This window comes from Mus musculus, chromosome X (genome assembly GCF_000001635.26).
Source record: "Mus musculus strain C57BL/6J chromosome X, GRCm38.p6 C57BL/6J".
Lineage (NCBI taxonomy): Eukaryota > Metazoa > Chordata > Mammalia > Rodentia > Muridae > Mus > Mus musculus.
The window spans coordinates 77,897,210-77,914,363 of record NC_000086.7 but is presented as its reverse complement, the minus strand read 5'-3'; positions in this window follow the sequence as shown (position 1 = coordinate 77,914,363).

Sequence of the window (17,154 nt, the reverse complement as noted above, 5' to 3'; positions counted from 1 at the left end):
GAAATTAGATACCAACAACCCAAATAACCCAATTAAAAATAAAGTACAGAACTAAACAGAGAATTTCTAGCAGAGGAATCTCAAATGGCCTAGAAGCACTTAAAGAAATGTTCAACATCCTTACGGGATGCAAATCAAATGCAAATCAAAATGACTCCGATCTTCCTTCTTACACTTGTCAGAATGTCTAAGGTCAAAACTCAAATGATAAGACATGCTGGAGAAGATATGGAATAAGAAGAACACTCCACCAGTGCTGGTGGAAATATAAACTTGTACAAGTTTGGAAATCAATTTGGTGGTTTCTATCTCAAAACTCAGGCATACCATTCCTGGGCATATACCCAAAAAATGTTTTACTATTCAACAGGGAAAGTTGCTCAAATATGTTCATAGAAGCTTTATTTGTAATATTCAGAAACTGTAAACAACCTAGATGTTCTTCAACTGAAGAATGGATAAAGAAAATGAGGTACAGCTACACAATGGAATACTATTCAGCCAGTCAAAAACAAAGACATCCTTAACTTTTCAGGGAAATGGGTGGAACTTTAGAATATCACCCTAAGTGAGGTAACCCAGACCCAAAATGACATGCATGTTATGTACTTACTTGTAAGTGGATATTTGCCAAAATAGAGTATACCCACACTGTACTCCACAGACCATAAGAAGCTAAATAAGAAGGAAGGCCCATGCAAGGATGCCCGAATCTCACATTGACAGGGAAATAAAACAGTCATAGAGTTAGATGGAGGCAAGGAATTGTGTTGGAGAGGGGATGGGGTGGGAAATGGGGGTGTTTGGGATCTTGAGTGTGGAGAAACAGGAGAGATGGCCAGATAGCCATGAAAATGAATGGAAATCTGCAACTGACAGGGGTGGGGAAGACATCTCCAGGACAAGACAGAGACATGGGATAAGGGAGACTCCCCAATCAATCAGGGTGGCCTTAACTGTGACTCATAGCATTGGGAATAAGGAACCTGATAAGGCCACTTCCTATAGCCAGGTAAGAACCCCAATGGAGTAATAGAGAAACCAATCTACCAACAAATCTTTTGATGAAAAATGTGTTCTGTCTAGAAGACATACAGTGAAGGTGGATGGAGCAGAGACTGATGGAATGGCCAACCAATTAACTGGCCCAACTTGAGATCCATCCTATGGACAGCACTAGTCCCTGACATTATTATACTCTTATACTCACAGATAGGAGTCTAGCATGGCTTTCCTCTGAGAGGCTCTACCCAGCAACTTACTCAGACAGATGCAGAGACCCACAGCCAAACAGTGGATGGAGCTTGGAAACTCACAAGTAAAAGTAGGAGGAAGACATGCAGGCCTGAAGGGGATAGGAGCTCCAGAGGAAAACCAACAGAGTCAAATAGCCTAGACTTTTGGAACTCTCAGAGACTGAACCACCAACCAAAGAACATACACAGGCTGGACCTAGGCCTCCCTGCACATATGTACAGATGTGCAGTTTGCTCTTCATGTGGGTCCCGAACAACTAGAATGGGGCTATACCAAAAGCTGTTGCCTGTACATGGAATGTGTTCTTTTAGCTGGACTACTTTATCTCATCTCAGTGAGAGAGTATACAACTAGCCTGGCAGATACTTGATGTTTCAGGTTGTAGGGATGTCCAGGGATGGACCAACCTGCTCAGAGGAGAAGAAGGGAGAAAAGTATTGTGGGAGGGTGTGAAGAAGAGGGGGCATTGAACAGGATGTAAAATGAATAGGTAAAAAAAATTAATTAATTAATTTTAAAATATTCTCTTTCTTTCTCCTTCTCCTTCTCCTATTTCTCTTCTTCTTGATCTTGAATCAACAGTTTGAAATGAATAAAGAGTTAGTGTGGTTTACATAGTAAGTGATGGGGACTGAGAGAAAATATTTTTGATTAGATTTTTCTTTATTTACATTTCAAATATTATCCCCTTTCTTGGTTTCCCCTCTGAAAACCCCCTATCCATCCCCCCTCCCCCTGCTCACCAATCCACCCACTCCCTCTTCCTGATACTGGCATTTAATTTTCATGCTGTATTTTCTTACTTTATCTCATGTACTTGAGAATGTTCATATCAATTGTTCAAGAGATATCATGCTTGAATTTTATTAAATGACAAAATAATAAGTTTAGTTTGAGAAAGCAAAGTTAAACCTGTAGCATAGATCTTCAAGGAAAATATGTATACATAAGTTATATATAAATATATCTATAAAGTACTTGGAAAATTTATTTACAAGAATATGCAGTCCAAACACTCATGAATACATAATTAAAATTAATTTAAATTGGCATAAATAAATAATTTAAATTTAAATTTAAAAAATATTCTTAAAGATCTGTGCCTGGAGCTGACCCTGTGTCAGAGCTCTCCATACACAGGGCTGGTCTCCCAAGAGGGCTCACACACCTGAGAGCACACATGAGACCACCACTTCTAATCAAATTCCTGGTCCAAGAGGGACCCACCCAGAGCCATCAGGGCACAGGAACCAAGGAAAGGACAAGGAAAGGATCATTCCGGGTTCTGTCTTCATTCTGGAGCTGATCCTGTGCCACAGCTCTTCATACCCAGATTCCTCCCAGAGAGAACTGGTTTGGCAGGTGTACTGACACACAGGACAAGCCACAGTCAGAGACAGCAAAAGCAGCTAACACCAGAGATAACAGGATGGCAAGAGGCAAGGGCAAAAACATAAGCAATAGAAACCAAGGCTACAGCCCTGAGCAGACCTTGGGTGCAAACTCTGCAGCCAGTACGACAACACACAGAAGAAGCTACACTGTAACATGCCTAGGATCCTCGGACACCAGGATCCCAGGATCCCAAGGGCTTGGTCAAATCAGTATTTCAGGATCCCAGAGGCAGCTTTATTCCAAGGAGCTCTGACACATCCAGGATACCAGGATTACAGGATCCCAGGATCCCAGAATCACAGGATCACAGAATCATCTGGACTCTGAGGAATTTTGACACAAGCAGAATCACAGGAAGGACAGGTTCCAGTCAGATATAGCAAGGGCAGGTAGATATAGTAATGACCAGATGGTGGGAGGCAAGTGAAAGAACATAAGCAACAGAAACCAAGGCTACTGGCATCATCAGAACCCAATTCTCCTACCATAGCAAGTCCAAGATACAGCATCATACCAGAAAAGCAAGATTTGGATCTAAAATCACTTCTCATAATGGTGATAGGGATTTTAAGAAGGACATAAATAACTCCCTTAAAGAAATACAGGAGAACACAGGTAAACACAGTCCCCCAACCCTTTTTTTTTTTCAGAGTAAATGTGGTTTTTATTATCCTTTTGTTCGGGAGGGATCATTGAGTGGGCTTGTGACACATATGCTTGCATGCATATTTATCAAAAGGCAATGAAGAATATATTTTTTCAGTATATTTCACTAGTATATAAGAGTTAGATATTTAATGTTTTGCACAAAGAAAGGTATTACATCACTTTCTCTCAAAACACATGTATACACACAGAGACACGTATGAACACATACATATGTCACTCATTCACATCACCTTATCTTAGTTTATCACTTCCCTTTTAATGACCAAAAAGTTACATAAACTACACATGTATAAAACGTCACCGTCTTCATTATCTTTTTTTCTCTGTAGCAATGTATTTTCTTTTTCTTTTTTTTATGTTTTTTTTTGTTTTTTTTTAATTAGGTATTTTCCTCATTTACATTTCCAATGCTATCCTAAAAGTCCTCCATACCATCCCCCCCACTCCCCTACCCACCCACTCCCACTTTTTGGCCCTGGTGTACCCCTGTACTGGCGCATATAAAGTTTGCAAGTCCTCTCTTTCCAGTGATGGCTGATTAGGCCATCTTTTGATACATATGCAGCTAGAGTCAAGAGCTCTGGGGTACTGGTTAGTTCATAATGTTGTTCCACCTATAGGGTTGCAGATCCCTTTAGCTCCTTGGGTATTTTCTCTAGCTCCTCCATTGGGGGCCCTGTGATCCATCCAATAGCTGACTGTGAGCATCTACTTATGTGTTTGCTAGGCCCTGGCATAGTCTCACTAGAGACAGCTAAACACAGTCCCTTAAAGACAAAACACAAAAATCACTTAAAGAATTACAGGAAAATACAAACAGGCAAAGAAATAATAAACGAATAAATAAATAAATGAATAAAACTATCCAAGACAGAACTGGATCTAAAAATGTAAATAGTGACAATAAAGAAATCACAAAAGGAAAGAACCCTAGAGATAGAAAACCTAGGAAAGAGATCAGGAGTCATAGATGCAGACATCACCAACAGAATACAAGAGATAGAAGAGAGAATCTCAAGCACAGAAGACACCATAGAAAACATTGACACAATAGTCAAAGAAAATGCAAAATGCAAAAAGATCCTAACCTGACACCTGCAAAGCTTCTAGGGACAGTGCATTTTTTCTTCTATTCAGTGAAGGTAAGAACATCCTATTTTGGGGCTTTGCCTGAGTATCAGCGGCAGACATCTTGGTTCTGGGACTCCACCGAAAGTAGTCTGCAAAGGTGAGAGTGTGAACAACAGAAGCTAACAGCGTCTGTGACAGGCTGAAGCAACACAGCTTCTGGGACAGGTCCTGTTTTGGGCCTTCATCTTCGGCCAGGAGGAAAGTACTAACACCAGATATCTGTGCACCTTCCCTGTAAGAGGAGAGCTTGCCTGTAGAGAGTGCTCTGACCACTGAAACTCAGAGGAGAGATCTAGTCACCCAGGTTGGCTGATAGATGCTAACAGAATCACGAGAGGAACAATCTCTAACCAGAGACAACTAAATCAACTAACTCCAGAGATTACCAGATGGTGAAAGGTAAATGTAAGAATCTTACTAACAGAAACCAAGACCACTCACCATCATCAGAACCCAGCACTCCCACCTCGTCCAGTCCAGGGCACCCCAACATACCCAAAAAGCTAGACCTGGATTTAAAAGCATATCTCATGATGATGGTAGAGGACATCAAGAAGGACTTTAATAACTCACTCAAAGAAATACAGGAGAACACTGCTAAACAGGTAGAAGACCTTAAAAAGGAAGCACAAAAATCCCTTAAAGAATTGCAGGAAAATACGACCACACAGGTGATGGAATTGAATAAAACCATCTAAGACCTGAAAAGGGAAGTAGACACAATAAAGAAAACCCAAAGTGAGGCAACGCTGGAGATAGAAACCCTAGGAAAGAAATCTGGAACCATAGATGTGAGCATCAGCAACAGAAAACAAGTGATGGAAGAGAGAATCTCAGGTGCAGATGATTCCATATAGAACATCGGCACAATAGTCAAAGAAAATGGAAAATGCAAAAAGATCCTAACTCAAAACATCCAGGAAATCCAGGACAAAATGAGAAGACCAAACCTACAGATAATAGTAGTAAATGAGAATGAAGATTTTCAACTCAAAAGGCCAGCAAATATCTTCAACAAAATTATACAAGAAAACTTCCCAAACCTAAAGAAAGAGATGCCCATGAACATACAAGAAGCCTACAGAACTCCAAATAGACTGGACCAGAAAAGAAATTCTTCCCAACACATAATAATCAGAACAACAAATGCACTAAATAAAGATAGAATATTAAAAGCAGTAAGGGAAAAAGGTCAAGTAACATATAATGGCAAGCCTATCAGAATTGCACCAGATTTTTCACCAGAGAATACTAAAGCCAGAAGAGCCTGGACAGATGTTATACAGACACTAAGCAAACACAAATGCCAACCCAGGCTACTATACCCAGACAAACTTTCAATTACCTTAGATGGAGAAACAAAAGTATTCCACGACAGAACCAAATTAACACATTATCTTTCCACAAATCCTGCCCTTCAAAGGATAATAACAGAAAAACAAAACAAAACAAAACAAACAAACAAACAAAAAAAAAAACAATAGAAGGATGGAAACCACATCCTAGAAAAAGCAAGAAGGTAATCCCTCAACAAACCTAAAAGAAGACAGCCATAAGAACAGAATGCCAACTTTAACAACAAAAATAATTGGAAGCAACAATTACTTTTCCTTAATATCTCTTAATATCAATGGACTCAACTCCCCAATAAAAAGACATAGACTAACAGACTGCCTACACAAACAGGACCCAACATTTTGCTGCTTACAGGAAACCCATCTCAGGGAAAAAGATAGACACTACCTCAGAATGAAAGGCTGGAAAACAATTTTCCAAGCAATCAGTCTGAAGAAACAAGCTGGAGTAGCCATTCTAATATCTAATAAAATCGACTTCCACCCCAAAGTCATCAAAAAAGACAAGGAAGGGCACTTCATACTCATCAAAGGTAAAATCTTCCAAGAGGAACTCTCAATTCTGAATATCTATGCACCAAATACAAGGGCAGCCACATTCATTAAAGAAACTTTAGTAAAGCTCAAAGCACACATTGCACCTCACACAATAATAGTGGGAGACTTCAACACACCACTTTCACCAATGGACAGATCATGGAAACAGAAACTAAACAGGGACACAGTGAAACTAACAGAAGTTATGAAACAAACGGATATAACATATATCTATAGAACATTTTATCCTAAAACAAAAGGATATACCTTCTTCTCAGCACCTCATGGTACCTTCTCCAAAATTGACTACGTAATTGGTCACAAAACAAGCCTTAACAGATACCAAAATATTGAAATTGTCCCATGCATCCTATCAGATCACCATAGATTAAGGCTGATGTTCAATAACAACATAAAGAATGGAAAGCCAACGTTCACGTGGAAACTGAACAACCTCTTTTCAATGATACCTTGGTCAAGAAAGGAATAAAGAAAGAAATTAAGGACTTTTTGGAGTTTAATGAAAATGAAGCCACAACATACCCAAACTTATGTCACACAATGAAAGCAATTCTAAGAGGAAAATTCATAGCTCTGAGTGCCTCCAAAAATAAACTAGAGAGAGCACACATTAACAGCTTGACAACACACCTAAAAGCTCTAGAACAAAAGGAAGGAAATTCACCCAAGAGGAGTCGACAGCAGGAAATAATCAAACTCAGGGGCGAAATCAACCAAGTGGAAACAAGAAGAACTATTCAAAGAATCAAGCAAATGAGGAGTTGGTTCTTTGAGAATATCAACACGATAGATAAACCCTTAGCCAGACTGACTAGAGGGCACAGGGAAAGCATCCTAATTAACAAAATCAGAAATGAAAAGGGAGACATAACAACAGATCCTGAAGAAATCCAAAACACCATCAGATCCTTCTACAAAAGACTATACTCAACAAAACTGGAGGACCTGGATTAAATGGAGAAGTTTCTAGACAGATACCAGGTACAAAAGTTAAATCAAGATCAGGTTAATGATCTAAACAGTCCTATATCCCCTAAAGAAATAGAAGCAGTCATTAATAGTCTCCCAGTCAAAAAAAAGCCCAGGACCAGATGGGTTTAGTGCAGAGTTCTATCAGACCTTCAAAGAGGATCTAATCCCAGTTCTTGACAAACTATTCCACAAAATAGAAGTAGAAGGAAGTCTACCCAACTCATTCTATGAAGCCACAATTACTCTGATACCTAAACCACAGAAAGATCCAACAAAGATAGAGAACTTCAGACCAATTTCCCTTATGAATATCGATGCAAAAATCCTCAATAAAATTCTCGTTAACCGAATCCAAGAACACATTAAAGCAGTCATCCATTCTGACCAAGTAGGTTTTATTCCAGGGATGCAGGGATGGTGTAATATACGAAAATCCATCAATGTAATCCATTATATAAACAAACTCAAAGACAAAAACCACATGATCATCTCCTTAGATGCGGAAAAAGCATTCGACAAGATCCAACACCCATTCATGATAAAAGTCTTGGAAAGATCAGGAATTCAAGGCCCATACCTAAACATGATAAAAGCAATCTACAGCAAACCAGTAGCCAACATCAAAGTAAATGGTGAGAAGCTTGAAGCAATCCCACTAAAATCAGGGACTAGACAAGGCTGCCCACTTTCTCCCGACCTCTTCAACATAGTACTTGAAGTCCTGGCCAAAGGAATTCCACAACAAAAGGAGATCAAGGGGATACAAATTGGAAGAGATGAAGTCAAATTATCACTTTTTGCAGATGATATGATAGTATATATAAGTGACCCTAAAAATTCCACCAGAGAACTCCTAAACCTGATAATCAGCTTCAATGAAGTAGCTGGATATAAAATTAACTCAAACAAGTCAATGGCCTTTCTGTACACAAAGGATAAACAGGCTGAGAAAGTAATTAGGGAAACAACACCCTTCTCAATAGTCACAAATAATATAAAATACCTTGGTGTGACTCTAAGGAAGTGAAAGATCTGTATTATAAGAACTTCAAGTCTCTGAAGAAAGAAATTAAAGAAGATCTTAGAAGAGAGAAAGATCTCCCGAGCTCATGGATTAGCAGGATCAATATAGTACAAATGGCTATCTTGCCAAAAGCAATCTACAGATTCAATGCAATCCCCATAAAAATTCCAACTCAATTCTTCAGCGAATTAGAAAGGGCAATCTGCAAATTCATCTGGAATAACAAAAGACCTAGGAGAGCAAAATGTATTCTCAAGGATAAAAGAACCTCTGGTGGAATCACCATTCCTGACCTAAAGCTGTACTACAGAGCAATTGTGATAAAAACTGCATCGTACTGGTACAGTGACAGACAGGTAGATCAATAGAATAGAATTGGAGACCCAGAAATCAATCCACACACCTGTGGTCCCTTTATCTTTGACAAACTAGCAAAAACCATCCAGTGGAAAAAAGACAGCATTTTCAACAAATGGTGCTGGCACAACTGGTGGTTATCATGTAGAAGAATGTGAATTGATCCATTCCTATCTCCTTGTACTAAGGTCAAATCTAAGTGGATTAAGGAACTCCACAGAAAACCAGAGACACTGAAACTTATAGAGGAGAAAGTAGGGAAAAGCCTCGAAGATATAGGCACAGGGGAAAAATTCCTGAATAGAACAGCAATGGCTTGTGCTGTAAGATCAAGAATCAACGAATGGGACCTCATAAATTGCAAAGCTTCTGCAAGGCAAAAGACACCATCAGTAAGACAAAAAGGCCACCAACAGATTGGGAAAGGATCTTTACCTATTCTAAATCAGATAAGGGACTAATATCCAATATATATAAAGAACTCAAGAAGGTAGACTCCAGAAAATTAAATAACCCCATTAAAAATGGGGCTCAGAGATAAACAAAGAATTCTCACCTGAGGAATACCGAATGGCTGAGAAGCACTTGAAAAAATGTTCAACATCCTTAATCATCAGGAAAATGCAAATCAAAACAACCCTGAGATTCCACCTCACACCAGTCAGAATGGCTAAGATCAAAAATTCAGGTGACAGCAGATGCTGCCGAGGATGTGGAGAAAGAGGAACACTCCTCCATTGTTGGTGGGATTGCAAGCTTGTACAACCACTCTGGAAATCAGTCTGGCAGTTCCTCAGAAAATTGGACATAGTACTACTGGAGGATCCCGCAATACCTCTTCTGGGCATATATCCAGAAGATGTTTCAACCAGTAAGAAAAACACATGCTCCACTATGTTCATAGCAGCCTTATTTATAATAGCCAGAAGCTGGAAAGTATCCAGATGCCCCTCAACAGAGGAATGGATACAGAAAATGTGATACATTTACACAATGGAGTACTACTCAGCTACGAAAAAGAATGAATTTATGAAATTCCTAGGCAAATGGATGGACCTGGAGGGCATCATCCTGAGTGAGGTAACCCAATCACAAAAGAACTCACACAATATGTACTCCCTGATAAGTGGATATTAGCCCAGAAACTTAGAATACCCAAGATATAAGATACAATTTGCTAAACGCATGAAACTCAAGAAGAACAAAGACCAAAGTGTGGACACTTTGCCCCGTCTTAGAATTGGGAACAAAACACCCATGGAAGGAGTTACAGAGACAAAGGTTGGAGCTGAGACAAAAGGATGGGCCATCTAGAGACTAACATATCAGGGGATCCATCCCATAATCAGCTTCCAAATGCTGACACCACTGTGTACACTAGCAAGATTTTGCTGAAAGGACCCAGATATGGCTGTCTCTTCTGAGACTATGCTGGGGCCTAGCAAACACAGAAGTGGATGCTCACAGTCAGCTATTGGATGGATGACAGAGCTCCCAATAGAGGAGCTAGAGAAAGTACCCAAGTAGATGAAGGGATCTGCAATCCTATAGGTGGATCAAAAATATGAACTAAGCAATACCCCTCTGGAGCTCGTGTCTCTAGCTGCATATGAATCAGAAAATGGCCTAGTCGGCAATCAATGGAAAGAGAGGCCCATTGGTTGTCCAAACTTTATATGCCTCAATACAGGGGAACGCCAGGGCCAAGAAGTGGGAGTGGGTGGGTAGGTGAGTGCTTCTGGAAGCCTGTTGGGGACTTTCTGGATAACATTGGAAATGTAAATGAAATAAATACCCAATAATAAAAAAAGAACATTCAAAAAAAAAAAAAAAGATCCTAACCCAAAACATCCATGATATCCAGGACATAATGAGAAAGCAAGGTTATTCCATTATAAAAACATTTTTTTTTTTAGTATAGAATAGAGTTTATATAGGGTATAGGTAGGGGAGTTAAGAGAGTAGTAGAGACAGAGAAAGGCAGAGAGAAGAAGAGAATAGAGAAGTAGAGGCCGGTCATGACCACATGGAAAGAGGGGGAAGGGAATGCAGAGAAAGGGGACACATGGGGCAGGAGAGAGGCAAGAGTGTAAGAGTACAAAACCAAATTTACACAATGTTTTTCCATAAATTTAGCCCTACAAAGGATAATAGGTGGAAAACACCACAACAAGGAGGGAAACTACACCCTCAAAAAAGCAAGAAAGTAATCTTACATCAAACCCAAAAGAAAATAGCTACATGAACAGAATTTCAACTCTAATAACAAAAATAACAGGAAGCAAAAATGGCTTTTACTTAAAATCTCTTAACATCCACGGACTCAACTCTCCAATAAAAACACATATATTAATAGACTGGATATGTAAACAGGACCCAGCATTTTGCTGCATACAGGAAACGCGCCTCAGTGACAAAGACAGATACTACCTCAGAGTAAAAGGCTAGAAAACAATTTTCCAAGCAAGTGGTCCCAAGAAACAAGCTGTAATAACCATTCTAATATCAAATAAAATTAACTTAATAGAAACAGATTTGTAAAAGTGGATTAAGGAACTCCACATAAAACCAGAGACACTGAAACTTATAGAGGAGAAAGTAGGGAAAAGCCTCGAAGATATGGGTACAGGGGAAAAATTCCTGAATAGAACAGCAATGGCTTGTGCTGTAAGATCGAGAGTCAACGAATGGGACCTCATAAAATTGCAAAGCTTCTGCAAGGAAAAAGACACCATCAGTAAGACAAAAAGGCTACCAACAGAGTGGGAAAGGATCTTTACCTATTCTAAATCAGATAGGGGACTAATATCCAATATATATAAAGAACTCAAGAAGGTGGACTCCAGAAAATTAAATAAGCCCATTAAAAATGGGGCTCAGAGATAAACAAAGAATTCTCACCTGAGGAATACCGAATGGCTGAGAAGCACTTGAAAAAATGTTCAACATCCTTAATCATCAGGAAAATGCAAATCAAAACAACCCTGAGATTCCACCTCACACCAGTCAGAATGGCTAAGATCAAAAATTCAGGTGACAGCAGATGCTGCCGAGGATGTGGAGAAAGAGGAACACTCCTCCATTGTTGGTGGGATTGCAAGCTTGTACAACCACTCTGGAAATCAGTCTGGCAGTTCCTCAGAAAATTGGACATAGTACTACTGGAGGATCCCGCAATACCTCTCCTGGGCATATATCCAGAAGATGTTTCAACCAGTAAGAAAAATACATGCTCCACTATGTTCATAGCAGCCTTATTTATAATAGCCAGAAGCTGGAAAGTATCCAGATGGCCCTCAACAGAGGAATGGATACAGAAAATGTGATACATTTACACAATGGAGTACTACTCAGCTATTAAAAAGAATGAATTTATGAAATTCCTAGCCAAATGGATGGACGTGGAGGGCATCATCCTGAGTGAGGTAACCCAATCACAAAAGAACTCACACAGTATGTACTCACTGATAAGTGGATATTAGCTCAGAAACTTAGAATACCCAAGATATAGGATACAATTTCCAAAACACATGAAACTCAAGAAGACCAAAGACCAAAATATGGACATTTTGCCCTGTCTTAGAATTGGGAACAAAACACCCATGGAAGGAGCTACAGAGACAAAGTTTGGAGCTGAGACGAAAGGTTGGACCCTCTAGAGACTGCCATATCCGGGGATCCATCCCATAATCAGCTTCCAATCGCTGACACCATTGCATACACTAGCAAGATCTTGCTGAAAGGACCCAGATATAGCTGTCTCTTGTGAGACTATGCTGGGGCCTAGCAAACACAGAAGTGGATGCTCACAGTCAGCTATTGGATGGATCACAGGGCCCCCAATGGAGGACCTAGAGAAAGTAACCAAGGAGCTAAAGGGATTTGCAACCCTATAAGTGGAACAACAATATGAACTAAGCATTACCCCCCAGAGCTCGTGTCTCTAGCTGCATATGTATAAGAAGATGGCCTAGTCGGCCATCAGTGGAAAGAGAGGCCCATTGGTCGTGCAAACTTTATATGCCTCAGTACAGGGGAACAGCAGGGCCAAGAAGTCATAGTGAGAGGGTTGGGGAGTGGGTGGGGGAGCGTGTGGGGGACTTTTGGGATAGCATTGGAAATGTAACTGAAATAAATACCTAATTAAAAAATTAGAAAATCAAAAAAAGAAGGTCTTTTTTTTTCACAATATTAATTCTACTAGGCTGTACACTTACGAGATCTTCAAATTCTAGTATGTTTCTTTTTTCTTTCTTTTTTTTAAAGATATATTTATTTATTTTATGTATGTGAGTACACTGTAGCTGTCTTCAGATGCACCAGAAGAGCGCATCAGATCTCATTACAGATGGTCATGAGCCACCATGTGGTTGCTGGGAATTGAACTCAGGACCTCTGGAAGAGCAGTTGGTTCTCTTAACCGCTGAGCCATCTCTCCAGCCCCTCTAGTATGTTTCTTAATCTCTTTCTTTACACATTTAAAGTTTTCATTGTAGAGGGTTTTTTAACCACTTTTGTTATGTATATTCTAAATATTTTATTTTATTTGAGAAACTGGTAAGAGGAGTGTGTCCATGATCTCTTTCTCAGAATGCTTGTTACTCATATGTATTAAGACTTATGAATTTGACAAGTCCCTTCCGCTTGACTCGAGCCCCGGGCTACCTTGCCAGCAGAGTCTTGCCCAACACCCGCAAGGGCCCACACGGGACTCCCCACGGGATCCTAAGACCTCTGGTGAGTGGAACACAGCGCCTGCCCCAATCCAATCGCGCGGAACCTGAGACTGCAGTACATAGGGAAGCAGGCTACCCGGGCCTGATCTGGGGCACAAGCCCCTTCAGCTCCACTCGAGCCCCGGGCTACCTTGCCAGCAGAGTCTTGCCCAACACCCGCAAGGGCCCACACGGGACTCCCCACGGGATCCTAAGACCTCTGGTGAGTGGAACACAACTTCTGCCAGGAGTCTGGTTCGAACACCAGATATCTGGGTACCTGCCCTGCAAGAAGAGAGCTTGCCTGCAGAGAATACTCTGCCCACTGAAACTAAGAAGAGTGCTACCCTCCAGGTCTGCTTATAGAGGCTAACAGAGTCACCTGAAGTACAAGCTCTTAACAGAGACAACTATAACAGCTAGCTTCAGAGATTACCAGATGGCGAAAGGCAAACGTAAGAATCCTACTAACAGAAATCAAGACCACTCACCAACATCAGAACGCAGCACTCCCACCCCACCTAGTCCTGGGCACCCCAACACAACCGAAAATCTAGACCCAGATTTAAAAACATTTCTCATGATGATGATAGAGGACATCAAGAAGGACTTTCATAAGTCACTTAAAGAATTACAGGAGAGCACTGCTAAAGAGTTACAGGCCCTTAAAGAAAAGCAGGAAAACACAGCCAAACAGGTAGAAATCATTAAAGAAAAACAGGAAAACACATCCAAACAGGTGATGGAAATGAACAAAACCATACTAGAACTAAAAGGGTAAGTAGACACAATAAAGAAAACCCAAAGCGAGGCAACGCTAGAGATAGAAACCCTAGGAAAGAGATCTGGAACCATAGATGTGAGCATCAGCAACAGAATACAAGAAATGGAAGAGAGAATCTCAGGAGCAGAAGATTCCATAGAGAACATCGACACAACAGTCAAAGAAAATACAAAATGCAAAAGGATCCTAACTCAAAACATCCAGGTAATCCAGGACACAATGAGAAGACCAAACCTACGGATAATAGGAATAAATGAGAATGAAGATTTTCAACTTAAAGGGCCAGCTAATATCTTCAACAAAATAATAGAAGAAAATTTCCCAAACATAAAAAAAGACATGCCCATGATCATACAAGAAGCCTACAGAACTCCAAATAGACTGGACCAGAAAAGAAATTCCTCCCGACACATAATAATTAGAACAACAAATGCAATAAATAAAGATAGAATATTAAAAGCAGTAAGGGAGAAAGGTCAAGTAACATATAAAGGAAGGACTATCAGAATTACACCAGACTTTTCACCAGAGACTATGAAAGCCAGAAGAGCCTGGACAGATGTTATACAGACACTAAGAGAACACAAATGCCAGCCCAGGCTACTATACCCGGCCAAACTCTCAATTACCATAGATGGAGAAACCAAAGTATTCCACGACAAAAACAAATTCACACAATATCTTTCCATGAATCCAGCCCTTCAAAGGATAATAACAGAAAAGAAGCAATACAAGGACGGAAATCACGCCCTAGAACAACCAAGAAAGTAATCATTCAACAAACCAAAAAGAAGACAGCCACAAGAACAGAATGCCAACTCTAACAACAAAAATAAAAGGAAGCAACAATTACTTTTCCTTAATATCTCTTAATATCAATGGACTCAATTCCCCAATAAAAAGACATAGACTAACAGACTGGCTACACAAACAGGACCCAACATTCTGCTGCTTACAGGAAACCCATCTCAGGGAAAAAGACAGACACTACCTCAGAGTGAAAGGCTGGAAAACAATTTTCCAAGCAAATGGACTGAAGAAACAAGCTGGAGTAGCCATTTTAATATCGGATAAAATCGACTTCCAACCCAAAGTTATCAAAAAAGACAGGGAGGGACACTTCATACTCATCAAAGGTAAAATCCTCCAAGAGGAACTCTCAATTCTGAATATCTACGCACCAAATGCAAGGGCAGCCACATTCATTAGAGACACTTTAGTAAAACTCAAACATACATTGCACCTCACACAATAATAGTGGGAGACTTCAACACACCACTTTCTTCAAAGGACAGATCGTGGAAACAGAAACTAAACAGGGACACAGTGAAACTAACAGAAGTTATGAAACAAATGGACCTGACAGATATCTACAGAACATTTTATCCTAAAACAAAAGGATATACCTTCTTCTCAGCACCTCACGGGACCTTCTCCAAAATTGATCATATAATTGGTCACAAAACAGGCCTCAATAGATACAAAAATATTGAAATTGTCCCATGTATCCTATCAGACCACCATGGCCTAAGACTGATCTTCAATAACAACATAAATAATGGAAAGCCAACATTCACGTGGAAACTGAACAACACTCTTCTCAATGATACCTTGGTCAAGGAAGGAAAAAAGAAAGAAATTAAAGACTTTTTAGAGTTTAATGAAAATGAAGCCACAACGTACCCAAACCTTTGGGACACAATGAAAGCATTTCTAAGAGGGAAACTCATAGCTCTGAGTGCCTCCAAGAAGAAACGGGGGACAGCACATACTAGCAGCTTGACAACACATCTAAAAGCCCTAGAAAAAAAGGAAGCAAATTCACCCAAGAGGAGTAGACGGCAGGAAATAATCAAACTCAGGGGTGAAATCAACCAAGTGGAAACAAGAAGAAATATTCAAAGAATTAACCAAACGAGGAGTTGGTTCTTTGAGAAAATCAACAAGATAGATAAACCCTTAGCTAGACTCACTAAAGGGCACAGGGACAAAATCCTAATTAACAAAATCAGAAATGAAAAGGGAGACATAACAACAGATCCTGAAGAAATCCAAAACACCATCAGATCCTTCTACAAAAGGCTATACTCAACAAAACTGGAAAACCTGGACGAAATGGACAAATTTCTGGACAGATACCAGGTACCAAAGTTGAATCAGGATCAAGTTGATCATCTAAACAGTCCCATATCACCTAAAGAAATAGAAGCAGTTATTAATAGTCTCCCAACCAAAAAAAGCCCAGGACCAGATGGGTTTAGTGCAGAGTTCTATCAGACCTTCAAAGAAGATCTAATTCCAGTTCTGCACAAACTATTTCACAAAATAGAAGTAGAAGGTACTCTACCCAACTCATTTTATGAAGCCACTATTACTCTAATACCTAAACCACAGAAAGACCCAACAAAGAGAGAACTTCAGACCAATTTCTCTTATGAATATCGATGCAAAAATCCTCAATAAAATTCTCGCTAACCAAATCCAAGAACACATTAAAGCAATCATCCATCCTGACCAAGTAGGTTTTATTCCAGGGATGCAGGGATGGTTTAATATACGAAAATCCATCAATGTAATCCATTATATAAACAAACTCAAAGACAAAAACCACATGATCATCTCGTTAGATGCAGAAAACGCATTTGACAAGATCCAACACCCATTCATGATAAAAGTTTTGGAAAGATCAGGAATTCAAGGCCCATACCTAAACATGATAAAAGCAATCTACAGCAAACCAGTAGCCAACATCAAAGTAAATGGAGAGAAGCTGGAAGCAATCCCACTAAAATCAGGGACTAGACAAGGCTGCCCACTTTCTCCCTACCTGCCCACTTTCTCCCTACCTTTTCAACATAGTACTTGAAGTATTAGCCAGAGCAATTCGACAACAAAAGGAGATCAAGGGGATACAAATTGGAAAAGAGGAAGTCAAAA